General features: G+C 44.3%; 1 protein-coding gene across 4 annotated transcripts in view; it reads left to right on the top strand.

Annotated features, from left to right (window-relative positions):
• The window catches only part of PRRX1 (paired related homeobox 1), a 72,504-nt gene that overhangs the window by 22,216 nt on the left and 30,412 nt on the right, over nucleotides 1-19,876 (top strand). The gene's annotated exons all lie outside the window — the stretch shown is intronic.

Here is a 19,876-nt window from a genome sequence, read left to right as displayed (position 1 = left end):
TCAAGGATTTCCAACTTGAGCGCTTCAAAATTAATTTCAGAGTCACGCTCAGGGTTGTCCAGACTTAAGAAATTTATTTGCTAGTAAAATTTTATTTTAAAAAAATCTGAGTGCCCTTATTTATTTAACCAGGTAAGAACATTTAAAGAAACCTCCTACTGTTTTCTGACTTTATCATTTCGTAAGAGAAAGGACACTATAGCACCAAAATAATAAAATGACTATAATCTCAAATTAATCAAAGGGGTGCATTTAAGTCATGAAAACTTCACTGTGTGGTACCCCTTTTCCCCATGTTATGCTGAAACCCTGAAAACTTCGCCTTTGTTCTGAGGGCTGCTGACTGGGAGGGAGTCTTTGTCATCAAGGTTGTTCTGCCTCCCCTGTAGTCACTGTATTATGCCGATTTTGTTATTCAAACGATTCTGATGACTTTGCGGTGACTCAGGTCCAAGTAAAACCCATAGCATCCTTCAGCTTTGTGGCTCTTGGCCCTTAGTCCTGTGACAATACAGTGCTCATCGGTAAACGCAGGCAGCCAATTGCACACCGAAAGCCAGACGGACAATACCACTCGGCCAGGTGTAGCCACGTGAGGGCTCTGGTACGGAGCCTTTGCTAATTTTTCTGCTGTTTCGAAAGTCTAAGGAAAATATAAATTTACTGTCTACCAACAAAGAAGCTTTAAAACACTCTAACTGAGTCAATATTAATTTGGGGTCACTCTAGAGCTCTTAGGACACAGGCGGAACTTGCTACAGAGCAGAATGAACGCACCAAGGAATAATGCCATTCCTGGCCGTCAGAGACCACATGATTCCGCAGAATGGCAATGTTGAGTTTACTTATTGCAAATGGAAAATATAGTTTATTTGGTAAGGAAGGTGTTTTGTTCTGTTTTTTTCAGAGAGAGAGAGAGAGAGAGACAGGAATATCAATTTGTTGTTCCACTTATGTCTGCACTCACTGCTTAATTCTTATGCACACATGTGGTACCCCGACCAGGAATCAAACCCTCAACCTCGGCGTATCAGGATGACGCTCTAACCAACTGAGCTACCCAGCCACAGTGGTAGGAAAGGTCTTAAAAATGGAATCTAAGGGGGAAGGTGGTCCATGGAGCTACGAAGATCGACACGTTGTCAAGATGTGAGGGGAAACAGGGCTGTGCTTTGAAGAAGGTTTGTACATTTCGCCTTCATGTTTGTGACCAGAAATCTACACCAAGAAGCATGTGACTAAAAAAAAACCTTTCAGCATATGGCTCCAGGGTCCTGCTCTTTATTAGCTTAAAAAGGTAAAGGGATGAAGAAGTAAAAATTGGCAGCTATAACAGTCACAGGGACTAAAGTACAGGATCGGGAACGCAGCCACTGGCACTGAAATAACTGCGTGCGGTGCTGGGTGGGTACCAGGCTTTTTGGGGTGCACACTTCGTAAGCTGTACGAAGGTCTAATCGCTATGGTGCACACCTGAAACTAACATAACATTGTGTGTCAACGCTAATTAAAATATTTTTAAAATACAGAAAAAATCGTTCTCACTTCGTAGGTACTTTTCTTGCTTTTGGACACCAGGTGGCGATATGGGGTGAGGTGCGGGGAGCTCGCGGCACTGGGGTGTGATCACATCCCAGCAAAAGAGGAACATGTGCAGATCTGGAGAGCAAAGTGATTACATTTAATACTGTGTGTGTGTGTGTGTGTGTGTGTGTGTGTGTGTGAGAGAGAGAGAGAGAGAGAGAGAGAGACACACACACAGAGAGAGAGAGAGAGAGAGAGAGAGAGAGAGAGAGAGAGAGAGAGGGAGAGAAACAGACACATTCAGGGAGGAGAAGCTGTAGTGACATTTGGCTGAGAAAGAGTAGGTTGATGTTCGTCACCGCTATGAAATACTTGGCTCACCAGATACCAGACAATACTCCACTTGGAAAATTCAGGAGCTACCAGAAGGTCTCTAGCTCCTGCTACCCATTTTTAGTTAGTATTTCATTATATATAATATTCTTCCACATCTCGTTCCTTCTACTCATTCAGCATTTGCAGAAAACCTAGTGTTCTGTGTACTATGACAAGCCCCAGAAATCCTGGGTCATATAAGGCCTGGCCGCTGCCCCGGAAGAGCTCGGAGTGCAGCAGAGGCAGACCCATGAGCCCTAAATCAGCAACGCGCCAGGGGTTCCCGAGTGGAGTCCTGAACAGGGCAAGGTAAGGAAGAGTCACAGAGGATGGCATTGTCACGCCAATGGAGGCCGTGAACTTGGAACTGAACAGCGAAAGATAAGTAGCTGTTCATCACTTACTGCAAAAGGGGAATTATTATAAGAGCAGATTTTGTCACCGAGAGCAGTTCAAGTGTGTGTGGTGTGGATGAGAAAGGTCAGTTGGGTCTTAGCTTTTGTTTATAGTCACACATAATCAAAAGCCCACTCAGAAGTTACCATTTGTTGCCTCTTGTTTGAATGTGAAAATGTGAGAGAATATGCACTTGGCAAAACTTGACTTCCTCTCTACTCCTTATATATAAGAATTTGTGCGATGAGTAATTGTAGTATAAATTGGACTTTAAATTTTCAAATGTTTTTATTGGGTCAAGATTAGATATGGGCCACCTGGATCGCCTTCCCGAGAGGTCCTGGAAGTGTGATTCTGGGAAGAGTGTGAATAAAATAAAACTTAGAAACTATTCAGAGAGGAGGAAATTTCAGAAAGTTTAAGAGCCTCGGGAGAGAACAGAAGGCTGGCTGGGTGCAGGCGCGGATACCGCCATCGGGACAAGGGGCTGCGTGTGTGCATCCGAGCTTGTCCCTTGGCAGAGGCTTGGCTTCAGGGAGAGAGGACAGATCGTTTTGTTTAGGCACACCGTCGCAAGAGGATAATGTGACGAAAAGGGGCCTCGTGACAAGGTTCGGGGATGGATGACAGCACCAGCTTGGTGTTCAGGTGGCTGTGGAGAGAGGAGGGTAAGCCCTTCGCGTGAGAGATATGTTGTCTGGAGCACTGTTTTTCTAGTGCCAGTCACAAATCTGGAAAGTTGTTGCTCCAAAAGCATTTGTTGAATGACTAAATGAAATAAAGCAGATGGGCTGGGTGCCAGCCAACCAGCAAAACTGGGTCAAAATGTTTATTAGCCAACCATGGAATGAAATATAAGGTAATGTCTTTTAGGGACTACTGATGGATTTAATCAGGCCACGCTCACGTACGTCGTGAGAACCAATTAGTTTTTATAGAGCTGCCCCTCAAGTGGATTCTGACGTCACCGAGAAGACCTACCTTTCCTTCCCTCCTTCTTTCCCTCCTTCTTTCCTTCCTTTTTCCCCACCCTCCTTCCTCCCTGCCTTCTTTCTTTCCTCCTTTTCTTCTTTTGCATGCTTTTGCTTTTATTTCAGAAACACAGAACCATGATGTTTTCCTCTTTGCCCTTCTTTCCCTCTCTTTTCTCCCTTTCCTCCACCTCCCCTTCTTCCTTCCCCCTCTCTTTTTCCTCCTCCTCGGTCCCCTTCTTTTTCCTCCCCTATTTTTGTGTGAGTGACAAACATAGTCCCAAGGGGTCAATGTAAAGAGGGAAAATTAAAACCCTTGTCTCCTGGGTGACATATAGAGTTCCGGCAGCAGCAGGGTCAGGAGACTCTGGCACCTTCTGCTGGGGTGGGGGACACTGAAGGCTGCTTTATTGCAACATTTATTCAACACGTGTGCGTGGTATTGTGTTAAGCGCTCTGATAGACACAAAGTTCCCTGTCCTTCAAGAAAGGTGGAGTTGATCAACAGGCCTAGAATCTGGGCTCTAGATTACATATACACACAAATAAATATAATGTCAAGTGGAAAGTGATGCTGTGACCAAGGAATAAAGGACATGATGCAGCAGTTACTTTTATCTTGGTGGTCCCAGGCTGGAGTGGGATCTACTCAGCTTTACATTTCTAGGAAAGAGTGTGCATTTACATCAACGGTTGTCTGGGATTAGGAAGTCCTTCCTAATAACGAACATTAACCCTTACAGATTAAGAATCTATTTCTTGTTTTTCCATAGTTTCAATAATTTTAAATAAATTTACTGAAGTGACATTAATAGGATCATACTGGTTTCAAGAGTACAGTTCTATGATACATGATCTGTATATTTCATTGTGTGCCCAATTTAATCAACAATTTTGATTGAATTCTTAATTTGAAAGGTTTTTCTCAAGAGAAGAGCCTTAAAAATTCCAATAAAGGGGGTTAGTAAGCCTGTTGGTATCCTTCCTTCATTCACTATTGAATTAAGTATTAGAATGTAGCTGCCTTTCTAGAATGCAGTTAAAAGATAACCTTCTACTGTTAAGTATAACATTACATTTTCGTAAGCACTATAAACTAACATTATTATTAAGTTGCTGTGTTACATGTATTTGATGGAAACTTGAAGCTGTTTTTATCAGGCCACTAGTATTCTCTTATTTAAAAGAATCAGATTTGTCTTAGGTGTAGAATTTTTTTTTCCAAGATAAGAAATTATAATCTACAATTATTGAGGATTCAAATGGGCCTAAAAGAGAAGCCTCATGGAACTTAACTCTTTCTATTTCTCTCTCTCTCTCTCTCTCTCTCTCTCACACACACACACACACACACACACTACCTCCCTTGCATTTTTCTGTCTCCGGGGCTATTGGAATTTTTTTATCATCAGAGAGGCTTTCCTTCTGCAGAAAGCCCTTGACCCTGAGGCACCTTGGAAAATTTTAGGAGCTGGCCTAATCCCATACATATTCCAGGCAAATTTTGACAGCCTTATTGCTTTTCATCATTAAGCAACCCTGGAACTTTTCCTGAATAGCCAGGCATATTAACACCGGCATCTTGATTCAGGTCCAACCCAACCTTCAATTTACTCCACTTAGCTAGTCATTGCATTCCTCCCCACTCCTTCTGTGACCTAAGTTGTGCCGGGACACCGCTGTGTGCTGTTAATAATTGCAGCGTTCTCAAGAGACAGAAAGTATAGAAAAGCCAAGTACCCTGGTTTTGTTATTATTACTAATCACAGGGCTCTACCTCAAAGGAGTAAAGGTGAGAAGAGATGAATTAGCATTGATAAATGACTTGCAAAATGGAATATGCTGTAGAAAGGTTCTAAATATTACTAAAAAAAAAAGTGGAGACAGCATGCAAATGTGATTAAGGAGTTGGGGTTAGAGGGCAAACGCTGGAATATCGGTGCACCTAGGGTCAGTGTGAACGGGTTCTGCGGCGGTGTAATTTCCTGAGCATTCCGATCTCAGAGGCGAGCTTTCAGGAAGCAGGATATTCGATACGCTGGAGCTGCCTTCCCTCTGAAGGGGACCAGGAAAGACCAGGAGGGACCCACAGTGGACTTTCTTGCTGGGCTGCAATCGCCTCTTTCCCTATCTCCAGTCCCCACTAAACTCCACGTTCACCGTCGTAAACAAGGTGAAAATCTGGGTTGCTGGGTAAAACTTGCTCAGCCAGGTTCTCAAAAGGAAAACTTAGAGGAATAAGAAGTTTGACACTACGCATAGTAGGATGGAGGAGGGACAACAGTGTTGATGGGGCAATTTATTACTTGCAATTTCTTGGAAATTGAATAAAAATGATGAAGAACACAAATCCCAAATTGGACTAAAAGTTGGGATGAGACAAGGGATCAAGGAAAATCAGTTCTCTCAGAAACGTGATCTTACTGCAGGGAAGGCAGGAATTAGTGACTAACCAATGAGTCTACAACAGTATAAAACTCAGGTGGGACCTGGCCAGGTGGCTCAGTTGGTTGGAACATCATCCACTACGTCAAAAGGGTATGGGTTGGATCCCCAGTCAGGGCACATACCTAGGTTTTGAGTCCGATACCCGCATCGGGGCGCCTATGGGAGGCAACCGGTTGATGTCTGCCTGTGTCTCTCTCAAATCAGTAAATGTATCCTCAGGTGAGGATTAAAAAACAGAACTCAGGTGGGGTTTTGCCCACCAAGTAAAATGGTTGGGCGCCATCATTGCACCTTATTTACAAACAGCTGATTGCTAGTTTCCATGTGTCTGTCTGTGAGAAGTGCGAACAGTGCTGCTCCCCACACGGAGATTCCGTGAGGCAAGAGTTTTAGTTTTCCAAAGCGTTTGCACTTCTCTAGCAGAACAGTTGCTGCCATGAAGGATTTTATTACCACTGACCTTGGTTTCCAGGTGCACGCGTGTCCGACTCCCAGGTGCAAGCGTATCCCAATGTCAGCACTGCAGACCTTCTAACTTGTCACTCAGTTTCTCTTTCGTGTTGGTTCAAGTACCTGCCAACACATGAAATAGTAGAAACGTTGAGTCAATTTTTTAAATGAATTTAGGGAAAAAAATAGTTACCTCCAGAATCGTTGAATTCAGAGTTGAAAGACAGCTTCTAAGTGGTCGCCTCAAACCTATCCTGGGATCTGGAATTCCTCCTCCTGTGTTCCTGGCAGCTGGAATCCAGGCTTGCTTAAAGATGTTCGCAGATAGGGAGTGGGCTGTCTCACAGAACAGCTGTTTTTCTCACAGGGTGGAAGTTATCCTTCCAAAATGTATCTGAAAATTCTGTGTATGTGTATGCTTATGTGCATGTCTAATACACATGCCCGTTAGAAGAGGCCTCGTCCCTGTATAGTTGCATGTCTAGTCACGTGAGTTAGGAGGAGTATATGTACGGAGAAAATAAGAAAATTGGAATAGTACTTAAAATCTGGGAAATGTGCCCACCATATTTACCACTAGATTATGAAAGCATCTTTATGCTTTTAGTACCACGCACATCTTTTTATTGATTCAGGGGCTTCTTCTATTTCACAACGAAAGTTGACCGTAAATAAAACTTTACTCATTTTTTTCCCTTTCCTGTAGTACTGGAGTCTAATGAGTAACAGCTGTGCCCAAAGTGTTCCTATAGATACAAATTAAAGCATGATAGCATCTAAGGATGTTTTGCTGGAAGAATAGCAATGCCTGCGGCAACTAAGGGGTCGCTAAAGGCATCAGTCGTTCCACTCTACCATTCAGCCTCTTCATGCAGTAAATTAGGGAACTGGCAGGAGCCGGCACCGGGGGAACCGCCCCGACGCTTGGCCCTTGGTGTAGCTGAAGGAACTCGGCAAGGGAAGGCCCAGTTCACACAACGGGTTGTCCTGGAGGCCCGAGTGACCCCGTAGCTGATATCTGGATGGCTCGATGTGATAACTGCACCCGACGGACTGTTAGCTGGAAAGGGCTAGAGGGGTGTCCTCTGGAAACTCGTATTTGCAAAATGAGGAAACTGAGGCAATTTGCACGAGGCCAGCCCGCTGGCTGCACAGCTGTGACTAGAACGTGAGCTCCTGTCGATTGCCCACTGCCTTCCGCCGGCGGCTCCCGCATCCCCGCGTCACAGTTGTCACCGCCCAAATGTAGGCGCTCCGTGAAGACTGCCCACCTAGCGTTCCATCAGCTGTTCTTCCCCCCGCCCTCCTTTTTAGCAAAACCTTTATGGAACACATCCGATGCTCGTGTCACCTGTCTGGTCGCATTTCCCTGGGTGGAGCGGTCACTCCTTCACGATGGGACCATTGTACATGCGTGACATTGGCAGCTGCAGTTAGAGGCGGTGCTTTCTTCTTCAGAGTCAGCAGCAGAGCCTTTATTCTGCCAGCGGTGCTTGAGTTCTCTGCCCTTGGACAAGCCAACTCTCTGTCACTTATATTTCCTAGTTGTTCACATCACTTCTCAGTCAACGAGAAACGTATAAAAGGCAGGAACAACATCTTGCCCCTGACCCCCTGACCCCTTCTTCTCTTTTCACTGTTTGTTTCTGAGTGCACTGTACTCGGCCTTGGCTCTGTTCTCCGGGGCTCTGCTGGGGCCTCCGCTGAAGCAGCAGCACAGCTCAGAGGAACCTAGGATGATTTTTCTGGGACCTTCTTCATGTTCAGAGTCAGGAAATAGAACATGGACGGACTTGCCTCTAGACTTGGGTGCTTGAGTTTCCTGTCTCTGCGGTGGTGTATAAAATCCAGTACAAATGAGACACAGAGAGGACCAGCACCTCACCCCTGCCCTGGTCACTCGCTCAAGGCGCCAGGTAGGCCGGAGCCAGGGAGAGAGTGACGCATGAAATCCCAGGGTCCAGGGCAGGAAGACATGCTTGTCTGTGGCTTTCTGAAAACTCAGTGGAGGTTACTCCCACACTGAAGGAATGGTGGTAAAAGTATCATTAGCCATGACCAGCGGTGACATGTCACAGAAAGAGAAGCCACCGTCGATCTCAAGTTCATATTTTATGGTTTACATCTCCTCTCTGCCGGTGGCAGCTCCTGGAGAGCCATGCAGCACGGTGTGGCTGTAGCGAGGGAAAGATAGCATGAGGTGGGGCTGGCGGTCCAGAGGGGATGTGGTTAGGATTTGCCAAGCTATTAGAAATCCTTTATAAGGAAAATTACCTCACCCAATGACTTATGAATCCAAATTTTCCAGTTAAAAAAAAGAGCAAAGAACACATTTGGCCATTTGCACTAGAGATTAGCATCTCTTTACTTAAATGCAAATCACTTTAAAAGCTAGGAAAACCTATAAAAATTTTAAATGTTCCACACCGGGGAATTAAACTGAGAGTCTTTGTCAAATAAAGTGAATTCTGGGAGATCTGCTTCATGCGCTTTCCTTGCATCTAAGCACAGCCTCTCTCTGAGGAAGGAAGCTGTAAAGTTCTCACGGGGGAGAGAGCAGTCCCCACTCCGTAAAAATCCCCGGGCCTGGCGGCCTGAACGCTCTGATTTAGCTCGGCTCACTCCTCCACAAGTTAATTTGGAGCGCCAGTAAAAGGAGATTATTTTTGGACTGAGGATCTGCCTGGCACATTCTTTGAATCTAGCGGAGCTAAATAAAGCTTTCTGAACTCCTAGCGCTTCTGGAGGAGGGCACCCGCACGCGATAGCCCTGGGAACCAGAGTAGACCCAGTGTGCAGGAGCACCCTCCGATTTGGAGAGGCGGGAGCCTCCTGCGTGAACGGACCCACTTCTTAAATGTGCATTAACCACAGCTGCACACGCACACGCACTCATCGGAGAGCGTGAAGGCAAAGCAGAGGCCTAGAAGTTAAATAAGCTGTGCCGTCCTGAAGCCTGTGTACTTCTATTAACCAGTGTCACCCCAATCAGGTCGATGAGAAAGGAAAGAAAGAAGCTGTGTCTTGGTCTGTGCGGTGGCAGCCACACTCGCTTCCATTCCAACCACTTGATCTCTCTGAACTTCAGTGACTTTCTTGGAAAATGGAAACGATTGTCTCCTTGGATGGGTTATCATATAGGATGAGAGAAAGTTTGCACATTCGGTATCTGCGTACATGTACAATATTGCAGTTTTGGTTTTTTTCCTTGCTTGTACCTTTTCTACTTTTTTTTCCTCGGAATGATGGAGGACAAGCTCATCAGGGAAAGTTAGAGAAGAGTCTAGAAAAATCAGTAAGAGGAAAAATACTCCATTATTGCATCCCTCACAGGTGAACACTCCTAACAATTTGATTTATTTCCTTCAGGCCTTTTTCTGGTCAATCTTGTTTCATATAAGTAAGAATATACCATATGTATAACTTGCATTCATATAAATGGATATATATATTCGTAAGTGTTCTTTCACATCATTAAAAAGCCTTTATAAAACATAACTTTTAATAACCATATTTCCCCCATCATCTTTATCAACAGTATAGCCAAAGTTATCATCATGTATTGAACACTATGAACCCTGTATAAGTGGTGTACATATATTTGTTATTTTACTTCATTCTCATGAAAGATGTTTCTATACAGCCAATAAAACCAAAATACTGAAGAGACTAATAATACTAATCTGTAAGCTTCTGAGAGAAATTCCAGGATCATTTAAACTAATTTAACTGGCAATGAGGTGACAGTAACACAGGTAAGGGCCTCATGCTTCCTCAAAAAGTTAAAGCTAAATGAGGATATATATAAACACACATATATATGGGGGAGAGAGAGAGGTCTTCTCACTTACATAAGCACTGGAAAGTACTTTTTAAAAAATTTTATTTTAATGTCTGGAAAACAAAGCATCTCTTTGTTTCTCTGTTCCCAAGGAATGAAATCATTTAAAGATGGGTTAAGGCCTCCGTGACAGTGAAAAGGCTTCTTCCAGAACACACAGGCACCATTCAGGGCTCGGGCGGGTGTTTTACAATCAAAGGAGAGGCCTTTGGCTTATTAAAATCACTATTTTTCTGACCATTTAGCCTCTAAATGAAGCAGCTGAGAGAAATAACACCGTACTATTTCTTCAGCTTTCAGAAATCAATCTTGTAATTTCCACTTTCATCAACAGAACACATTCAGAGCAGAACTGGGGCAAAGTTGCCGCTGACTTGATTCGGCCAATGATTCTTAAGCACTGACTTTCACGACCGAGGCCTTTTTCTGCTGAGAGCTGGCTGGCCTACCAGCCTCTGCTATCCTAGGTGGACGGAGGGAGAGCGCTAGACGGAAGAGTTGGTCTGCACAGGGGACGAGGGTGGACAGAGAAGAATGGAGGGGGTCCCTGGAGAAGGGGCTCCAGGCTGCTAAGTTTCTAATCCTCCCTCCAGAGAGGCGCGCTGGCCGCCAAGACTGTTGTTATCCTGCGTGCGGCGTTGATGTCTGTAATCCTTTGTCAGAGTAATTGACGGCGAAGTCTGAACTTTTGCAGCTAATGATAAATAGGGCTTTTAAAGGTTGTAATTTCTTGTTTAACCGATGCCAGTTGCAAATACTTTGTGCTGAGGAATAATTCCTCGGTGCCAAATAAAATACAGTGGAAGTCTGTGGTGTGTTTTTCAGCGTATTGTTAGTCACAGCTTGCCTGACAGAGCACTTTCTATGCAGGAGATAAATGCTCAGGCCGACTGGCTGCCAAGTTTACTACAGAAAGGACTTTTCTGGTGGAAAAAGCTTGCCTGTTTCTCCAGCAAACATTAATACATTTTTTTTTTTTATGTTGTACTCACAATTTTTATTCTTTTACAAAGCTCTCAAAGAGGTCAATGTTTGGTTCCTTGACGTGCAAGGGAGTTTGAAACGTCTCACTTCTTTATCTATTTCATTCTGGAGCTCTGGCTCCAGGTACGTGGCGAGAAGGGGGACTCTGGTCCGTTCACAGACAACTGTATAGTGAGCAGTAGGGCAGGGAAGAAGGTCGGGGGGCCTCCTTACTTTACGACTGAAGGGAAAGTTATAGTGAAAGGGGCTGGAGAATGGCCGACAGGGGAGAAATACGGGTCCCCGCGGGCTCTGAGAGGGGCAGGCTGGCTTGGATTTGAGCTGGGACGGCTGCCTTTCAAAATGCAACAAAGCAACGCAGAAATACGATGGGAAATACCAGGTTGGCTCCAAGTCCAAATGGACGTGTTTCCGGAGTTTTGTGTATATGTAATTATATTTTAAATATACCCGTGGAGTGAGCAATTTAAAAATATCCTAAGGTTAGTGTTTTGGCCCTAGCTAGTATTATGTTTTTGGAAATTTTCATTTTTTACGAATCAAGTTGCTTAAAGTGAGGCTCCCCGGAGCTGGAGAAGTTCAGTCGAGAGCCTTTGGTAGGTCGATGACCGCAGGGTCCTTACAGAGGGGTGCGTGGACTTTTCAGCTGCGTATTTAACCCATTTCACAAGTCCTTCAGAGCTTTCCCATACATTAAAAATATTTTCCTTTTTCATGTTCTGAATTGGCACTTTGTATCTTTAGTAACTTGGATACACAGATTCTTCATAGGCTGAAAGAAAGATGAGCAGGAGAGTTAAAAACAGGCCCAGAGAGGGGAGAGTGGGGGAGGACGGACAATAGGCATGACAGGGAGGTCGAAGCACCGGAGAGGCCCCGGGCACCCTGACCTGACCAGAAGTGGCAGGCAGGGCCACATTGTTAGCACTGGCCTTCCGAGTCTCAGCATCGACGTTTGTCTCATGCCCAGCCGAAACCACGCTCCATGCAATTACTGGGATGCTATCTGAAAGGCACAACTGTTCTCGTCACCCACTCCCCAGCCGAAAAAAATTCATTCCTGACCCCCCTGCATGGAAGGATGAAGTCCAAGTGCAAGCTGTAAGAGGCCCTTCACCATCTGGCCCTGCTTTCCCCACGGCTTCGTCTTTCCTCTCTTCTCAAAGCTCCCAAATACTCAGCTGTGGCCACACAGGAGAGTCAAGATCATATCACTTAGCAGCCCTGTGTTCTTGAGCCATCTACTTCTCCAAACCTTTAAAATTAGCACAATGGCAGGCCCGATGGGGCTGGAATGAGGTGAAAATCCCCTCTTAGCAAAAAGGGACTCTGCTTTCTGTCACTCTGCTCCTTCCACTACAAACAATCTTTTCTCCTGGTCAAAATGTATTATTTTGTCTTTCAAAATCCAGAACAGTGAGGTCTTCCTTGTCTGTGACTCTTTTTCTCCTATTTGAAGATACAGTTGATTCCTCCTTTGTGCCATGACTTTACAGTGTTTGCCCTCAGTTACTTTCCTTAGCTCCTTTTGTTGGAAATTACTGATTTATGTACCTGCTTTTCTCACTGGACAGTGAGCTCCTGGGGAAGGTGGGGACCATCAATCACCCTTCCATGCCCACCAACCAGTGGGTGTTCAAAACAAACACATGTTATACGAATAGAAAGAAAACACAAGACAGGAGACCTGAGCCGATTTGTCATTGCAACTTAATTTGAAGTCCGTGGTTGAAAGGCTCGTGCAAGCCTTGGGCATGAACTCAGTTAGCCTGTGGGCCCCTGACTAGTCCTTGTCCACTCCGGCCAAATGCTGTGCTTGGTGTGTTCGAGCGTTACACATTAGGCAGACTCCCCCCACGGAGTTGGGGGGGTGGTGTGTGTGAGGAGCAGACGCATGTTTCTGCTAACAAATGTAATTTCCATCACAAAAGGACTAAAACGAGAACTGCCCACGTTGATTTCTCAATGGGACTAACCAGTTCCTTACATTGAGGTGCTCACCCCTGTTCATGTCACAGATAGTGAATTTTCACTTGTTTTCTCGTATTTTCCATTGTTCTATCACATAAACATCCCCTGAAGGGTAAACACATGAATTTAAATTCCATTTTGATAGCACTGAAAGCAAAGGCAGTCTAATATGGCCCTTCCATAAATGGCAGTCGTAGAGTATTTTACACAACTTGGATATTCCAGAAAGCTGGGGCGGTGGCAGCTCAGTGATTGAGGACGCTGAGCGTTAGGGAAGGGGCCTGGGTCCACACGGTCATCATCATCCTGTTCCCTTCGGCCTTGCGCATCATCAGATTTATGTCCCCGCCCTTCTGGGAGAGTCTTATAATTAGTTGATCCAGAGAAGAATAGAAATGTCTTGCAGGCTCTAAGTTCACATCTCAATTTTTTTGTCAGATCGAATGCTCAGAAGCATTTCTCTGAACTAAATACCTCTTATGAAAATCACATGACTGCAATTCCATCCTATCGAGAAGCTGGTCTCTTTACCTGTTTCAATATCTGGGTTAAAATTATACCCAATGCGCTCTCACAAATTCCTACCCACATCTTAAAAGTTCTTTCACTGTTTCCTAGTTTGAGGAAGGAGATGTCATGACCTCAGCACTTTCCCAGGAGCCCTGGTTCTCTGAGGGGCAGCAGAGTTCAAGCTGTGCAGAACTCGGGCCCAGGGGCCCAATGACCAGGAGTCAGGCGTTAGCTCCGGGCCCTTGGCCAGGCTGCCAACCTGGGCCTCAGTTTCCCCACCTGCGTCATGGGGGTGGCAATCACGTGACCTCGTAGGGTAGTGGAACATGAAATAGACACCTAACAGTGGTTTCTGGAAAATAGTAAGTACTCAAAAATTATTTGGTTTATTAAGAAATATTTATGAAGTGCTTCCTTGGGAAATCACATCGACTTAACAGCACATTAGGTGGAAAGTATGTAAGAAAGGTACAAAACACTGTCTCTGCCTTCACAGAGCTATGACATTATATAATTACATAACCACAGAATTAAAATTATGTAACAGAAGTCTGTAATAATTATCTAATGATGTCTTATTTATATGCATAGGGTTTTTAGAAAATCATCTTACCTGTACCTCACAATAATCCTATAAAACATTTGTGACTTTTTTTCCCCTTTGTTGGTAAAGAAACTGGAGCTCAGGAAGGATGCGTGAGCTTGCTGGCAATGAATGACAAAGGTGGGACTGTCTCAGGGCTCTGTCACCTACTTAGTGTCATTTCTGATACATGCCAGTCTCTCCCTCTGAGTAGCCACTGAGACTGAAACACATAGAAAACAAAGATGACAACATGACCAGGTAAAACAATGTGCTCAGGGGTATGTGATCTAGAGAAGTTGGGAAAAGGAAAACAAAATTTTAATTAAAGGTAAAATGCTACTAAACTTTGGTTTCCCCATACAGTAAACTAGATAAATGCTGCTTCCCTTATTTTGCTAAACTGTGTTACAGTATTAATACTTTTTGAGTTAAAATTGTATTACGTGCTCTTTTCTTCCACCACAAAGACATTTGGAATATAAATGAAATAGCATATGTGAGGTGTTTTATGATCTTTGGAAGAAAGGCACCATAGAAATGCAACCGCTCAGCCCTCAGAAGTTATGAACTCAATTACATTGTCTCTGACTAATGGAATTCAGTTCCCTCCATCTGCACTGAGAATAAAGTAGAGAACGTAGGTTTCTAGTTCTTTCCCTGAGGTTCAAAAATCTCTAGGCTGTGGTTAACGTTTGGCTTGAAACCACTAAAAACACACACCAAATATTCATCATATGCAAAGGTTAAGTAGGGTCCACAAGATGTAACTGATTTATTGGCCATTGGTCACTGCAGTCATTGTATAGGACTGGATGCTAACTTGCCTTCTCAGCTGTGCTCTCTCCTTAAAAGAACCTCGAGAAGCAAGAGAGACTTCAGAAAGCCCGTGACATACATCTTCCTGTCTCCTGTCCTGCGCCCCCACAAGGAGGGATCTTGGAGACACCCACCTTTGTGATGTCTTTGTTGAAACAAATGGTAGACAGATTTGCCCCAGCAGACCTGTCGCTTGTGTCTAATAGACTGTACACCGAATTTTTCTCCATCCGTTATATTAAGACTTTCTCTCTCGGTCTGGGGAATAAATTGTTTTTCTGGATGTTCTCCTTTTGGAAGAGGCATCAGCTTGGAATCTAACTAACAGGCTTAGATTCTGTTGTTACTGGATCCTTGGTAACATTATTTTTCCAGGCCTGACAAGAAGCTGCCTTTGTAGAGGGACCCATAAAATTTACCTAGTGGCTTTGCTCTGGACTTTGAAACACTTACTGCAATGGTTCCAAAGTCTTGCCTATCATTTGAGTCCTAGCGGGACGGTGTCAATGTATGCATTCTTAGAGTTTAATGGAAGACCATCCTTGGTGATTCATCTTTCATGCCTCCCCTCCTTTTTTATTGGCTGCTTTTCCTCCTCCCTGTCAGCATGATGCTGCAATTTAAGGCCTCATTGATATAGTGCTCGGTTGTACCAATCAGCACAACCTGGCAATCGGCTTCACTTGGATCCTTACACTCTTGGCCTTGGTTTATTTAAATTTTAAACATCTGAAATATCTATTTAAAATACTTTTTCTCCTGTACAGCCGAGTCCAGCTGGCACTGATATCACATGAGCCATTGTCTGGGAGCTCCTACCTAGAAGCTAATATGTCAAAGTGAGTTACCAGACACAGTTGGCATGAGACTAGGTAATGATGATACGTCTTAGCACTTTTAGTGGGCTCTACAGAAAGCCCAAACAAGTAAAGCATTTCCCAATGCCACAGGCTGGTCTTTTCCACTGTGGGCAACTGGATCTGCTTCTGGTTCTCATGTTTACAGCACTGTTATGGTTCAACCCAGGATTCTCTGAGCTGAGTCACGCGTACACCCACAGAGACCCACATCCACACCCACACGCACGCATACACCCACACACGGACATTTTAGGAGAAATGTGTCTCCCATCTTTAAATGTTAGATATTTTAAAATTCCAGAACTTTATAAAACTGCGTTTCATTTTTGCCATCTTCTCCATTGTTTGAATACCCACTAAGTCTCAGCATTTTCTTTAAATATTATCTAAAAGAAAATAAGCATCCATGCAATGTTGAAATAACCTTGCTATCCACAAAGATAATCAGTAATGTTACTTAAAATGTCGAGAACACTGCAGATTTGACTACAGAAATAACCATGGAATTACATAATATCTACTCCATCCGTTGGTAAATCCATATATTCCAAAATTAGAGATGAGCAAATAAATATATTACTTTTTTACTATATCTCTCTTTGAGTGCACAGATTTATTCATTGGTCAAGTATTTGAAGAGGATATTATAATTGAAAATCAGAAAATGATATTGAAAATCAGAAAATGATATTAAAAACAGTCTAATACCATGCCCCATTTGACAGCAACAGCAATGGAAATCCAGATTGGCAGAGTAATACTCTTGAAATCACATTACTGGGGGTGGGGGGCAGGGAACCACATGACTTTTTAGGGCCAGACAGAGTGAGAACCCAAGTTATTTGACTTCTGATCCACTGGAGCTTTTTTTTTTCCCCTACCAGTAAAAAAAGTTGTCTTTGTAATAAAATTCTATGAAACAACTTTTATAAAAATTGGATTGCTGAAAATATGGGAAAGGGAATAAAATTACTATTATGTAAATCTGATCTGTGGCCTATGACCAATTAGAGATAATTTTTTATATAAAAAACGGGTTCTCCCAAGTCAGGATGTTAACCATGCTGATTTGCCTTGGTGACCGACCACCCAGGCTCCGTGGCCACCGAGCTAAGTGCCCTGTTGGTTTTGAGAAGAGCTGGAAGTGGTGCTGAAGCTGGAAGTCTCCAGGAAAGAAAATCATAATAACCCTCTAGCCAAGGAGATTTTCCGCAAACCAACAGATCTGTAGTAGAGAAAGAAGTTTGATGATGCTATCAAGGGGGAGGCTTGACTATTGCTCCCAGAAAACCTTCATAAGGGAATAACCAAGCAAACAAAGCGAAGGACCCTGGCAGGGGTCTTCAAAATCCATCTGAACAGCTACAAGGGGGCAGATTTCCTTCTGGGTAACTCTCTCTCTTTGGTGAGATAAAAAATTTTAAACCCCAGCTTACCATGTCCCCACTTTTGCCCAAATCAGTTACCATATACTTTCTTTAAGGGATTTATAGCAACATTATATATATAAAATCTGACTACCTCTTCTTCCCACCTCCACACCTAATCCGCCTATGTTTTTCACAAGGCCCCTGAGTTTGGAAGATCTTCTCGGGTATACCTAAGACCCTTTGTTTAAAGGTGCTCACTCCTAGGGAGTTAGCCAGGCCACGGAATCCTGGGCCACTTTACACGGAGTTGCAGAGGAAGAGAGGAAACGGGAAGAAGGCTGGCAAGGGAGAGAGCCTCCCAACGGCCGGGGAATGCGGGTGGTGGAGTCGCACACTGGCTTGTCCCGGTTGGTTCCTCCTCCTGGTTCAACTTGTTACCATACAAGTCGCTTCTTAAAGTAATTTAGAAGTTGGAAAACACTTAAAATAGTGGACATCTGAGAAAAGCTCTGAGAATGTGGTGGGAAGAACACTTGGACTGGCGTTGCAGGCAAGTTAGAAACAGATGCAAAGGGAGAGGATGATTTAGGTGGTGACTAAAAAGTCCTTGTTCTTGTCTTTGGTTAACTTTTCTAGTTAAATCCTCTTTTTAATCAATAAAACTTGTTAGGTCTTTCCTCCCTCCTGGCTTCTTCCTGTTTTGAGCTGAGCAGCATGAGCTCCCCTTGCCAAGTCTCGGATGACAGGGAGTCGGAAGTGGCAGCCCTGCCGTGCGTCACAGTGACACAGGGATTACTCACAGGCTTCCACTGCAGGCAGGCAGAGCCACCTACTAACAAGGAGCTCTGTGGGGCCGTTCAGCAACAGCGGACATGATTCAGTGGCATAAGATTATTCCCCATGGACTTTGGGGTGTTTTGCCCAAATACTTTTTTTCTCATGTAACCTTAGTGCATCATCTTCCTTTCTATTTAAAACAGTCACATATCCCTGGAGAGGAAATCACCGTATAATTAAGGTTTAGGTGTGGTTGACAGCCCATAATGCTCCTGCATGTCAGAGAATGGATTAGCCAGGCTTTTGCCCAAGCCCCTTTGCCAGTGAAAGGGGCTAGAAGACACAGAGACTAGAAACGACTAACTAGAAGAGACTACAATCTAAAGCTAAACATATAATTTTGGGAACAGAAATAACTGTACTAGGTCATGTCTAAACCATTGATAAAATTCCCCATGCATCATCATCAAAGTCAAAGATGTCTTGGGTGCTACTAAGATGAACAGGATTCTGTTCCACACTCTCTGCTCACCTGCCTTCAAGGCTTACCTTCTCATTGGGGAGATAATTGCTGATGCCAAGCCACGCCCAGGGGAGGGCACCAGAGACCTGGGTCCCATATGCACGGAGCTTCCATGCCTTAGAGAGACTGCATAGCAGGTGTGCAGAGTGGGAACTCTTGTGTGCCAAGCCTCTACAGGAAGGCAGCCCTGAAAGGACCACCAGGTTCGGGGGCTGGGTGCGAGCTGACCAGAGTGGGGACCACAGGTGTTTTCCTCAAGCACAGTTAACATGTTCATTTTGCCCTTCACAGAAAGGTACCCGGAGGAGGCCAGGCACTACCACTAGATGCCGGATACCACCGCTAGCAAGTCAGAAAAGGTCCCTGCCCTCATGAAGTACACGCTCTAGCGTGAGACAGTATCTAATTAACTCCCGGTTCACACGCACTTACAAGCAGGTGGTTCAGCTGCTGGGAGGAGAAGAGCAAAGGGAAGGCTACTTCTGGGGGGTGACGAGGGAAGGCCCCAATGAGGAGCTGACAGGCAAATGGAGGAGCCACCAATATAAGGGGTCGGTGGATGCGGTGAGACCTAGGGTGTGTTGTGCGGCAAAAAGAGACAAGGTCAAAGAAGAATATAAGTGAAAGACAAGGAAAATGTGTAGCACAAGTAGGCAAGGGCGATTAGAGAGACAAGTCAAAGTGCAGCTGAGAAATGGATGTTGAGTTTCAAATAAGACAGAGAGGCACTGGCTGACCATGACTTCCGACCTGCCACCCCCTGTGGTGTCTCTGTCCCCCTCCCTCTCCCACTGATGCTGGGGGCCACCACATATACTGGAATATCCCTTCTCTGTTGCTACTTGGCTTTTCCTGCACTGTAACTTCAACCCTCGAATCAGTTATAAAGTCCCTTGAAGGTGGACTCCAGGTAAGGTTTCTCTGTATTTCTCAGAGCGACTACTTGCTTGGCATGTAGTATATGCTCAATAAATATTTGCTCAAATGAATGAATAAGGTGTTAGAGAGAGGGTATAAAGGTCAAGGCTGAATGTGACCATTGTTTGTCACACCCATGGAATTGGGGATTAGCCTACGGTTGATATAGACAGTGTCCTCAGTGAGGCTACTGTCACTCAACTTATGGTTAGCAGGTCAAGGCTGGTAGAAGAAGGAGAATAAAGAGCAGTTATTCCTATTTCTGTTTAGCACGTTTAAAAGTTAGAATGACTGTCTCTTAGAAACCGCTCTGGTGTCCTCATTCTTTGGATTGTGCTTTAGGTAAACTAATTTAAAATAAAGATTTATATCAACTTCCACTTGGAGACATCCCTGCAGAGTGATCTGAACACAGGGGAGCAGGCCACTCGCTGCCTTGTCTCTGGGCCTGTGTCATTAGGGTATATCTCTCATCCAATGTATTTTCTAGCCAAAGGTTTTCCAGGGCAAGACAAAAACAAAACAAAGCAAAACCGAAAACATAGCAACAGAAGGG

Source organism: Pteronotus mesoamericanus, unplaced genomic scaffold, assembly GCF_021234165.1.
Source record: "Pteronotus mesoamericanus isolate MK-2021 breed Mesoamerican mustached bat unplaced genomic scaffold, CSHL_Meso_final scaffold_1186, whole genome shotgun sequence".
Classification (NCBI taxonomy): Eukaryota; Metazoa; Chordata; class Mammalia; order Chiroptera; family Mormoopidae; genus Pteronotus; species Pteronotus mesoamericanus.
The sequence above is the reverse complement of the archived record's forward strand: the minus strand, read 5'-3'. Positions and strand labels throughout refer to the sequence as shown.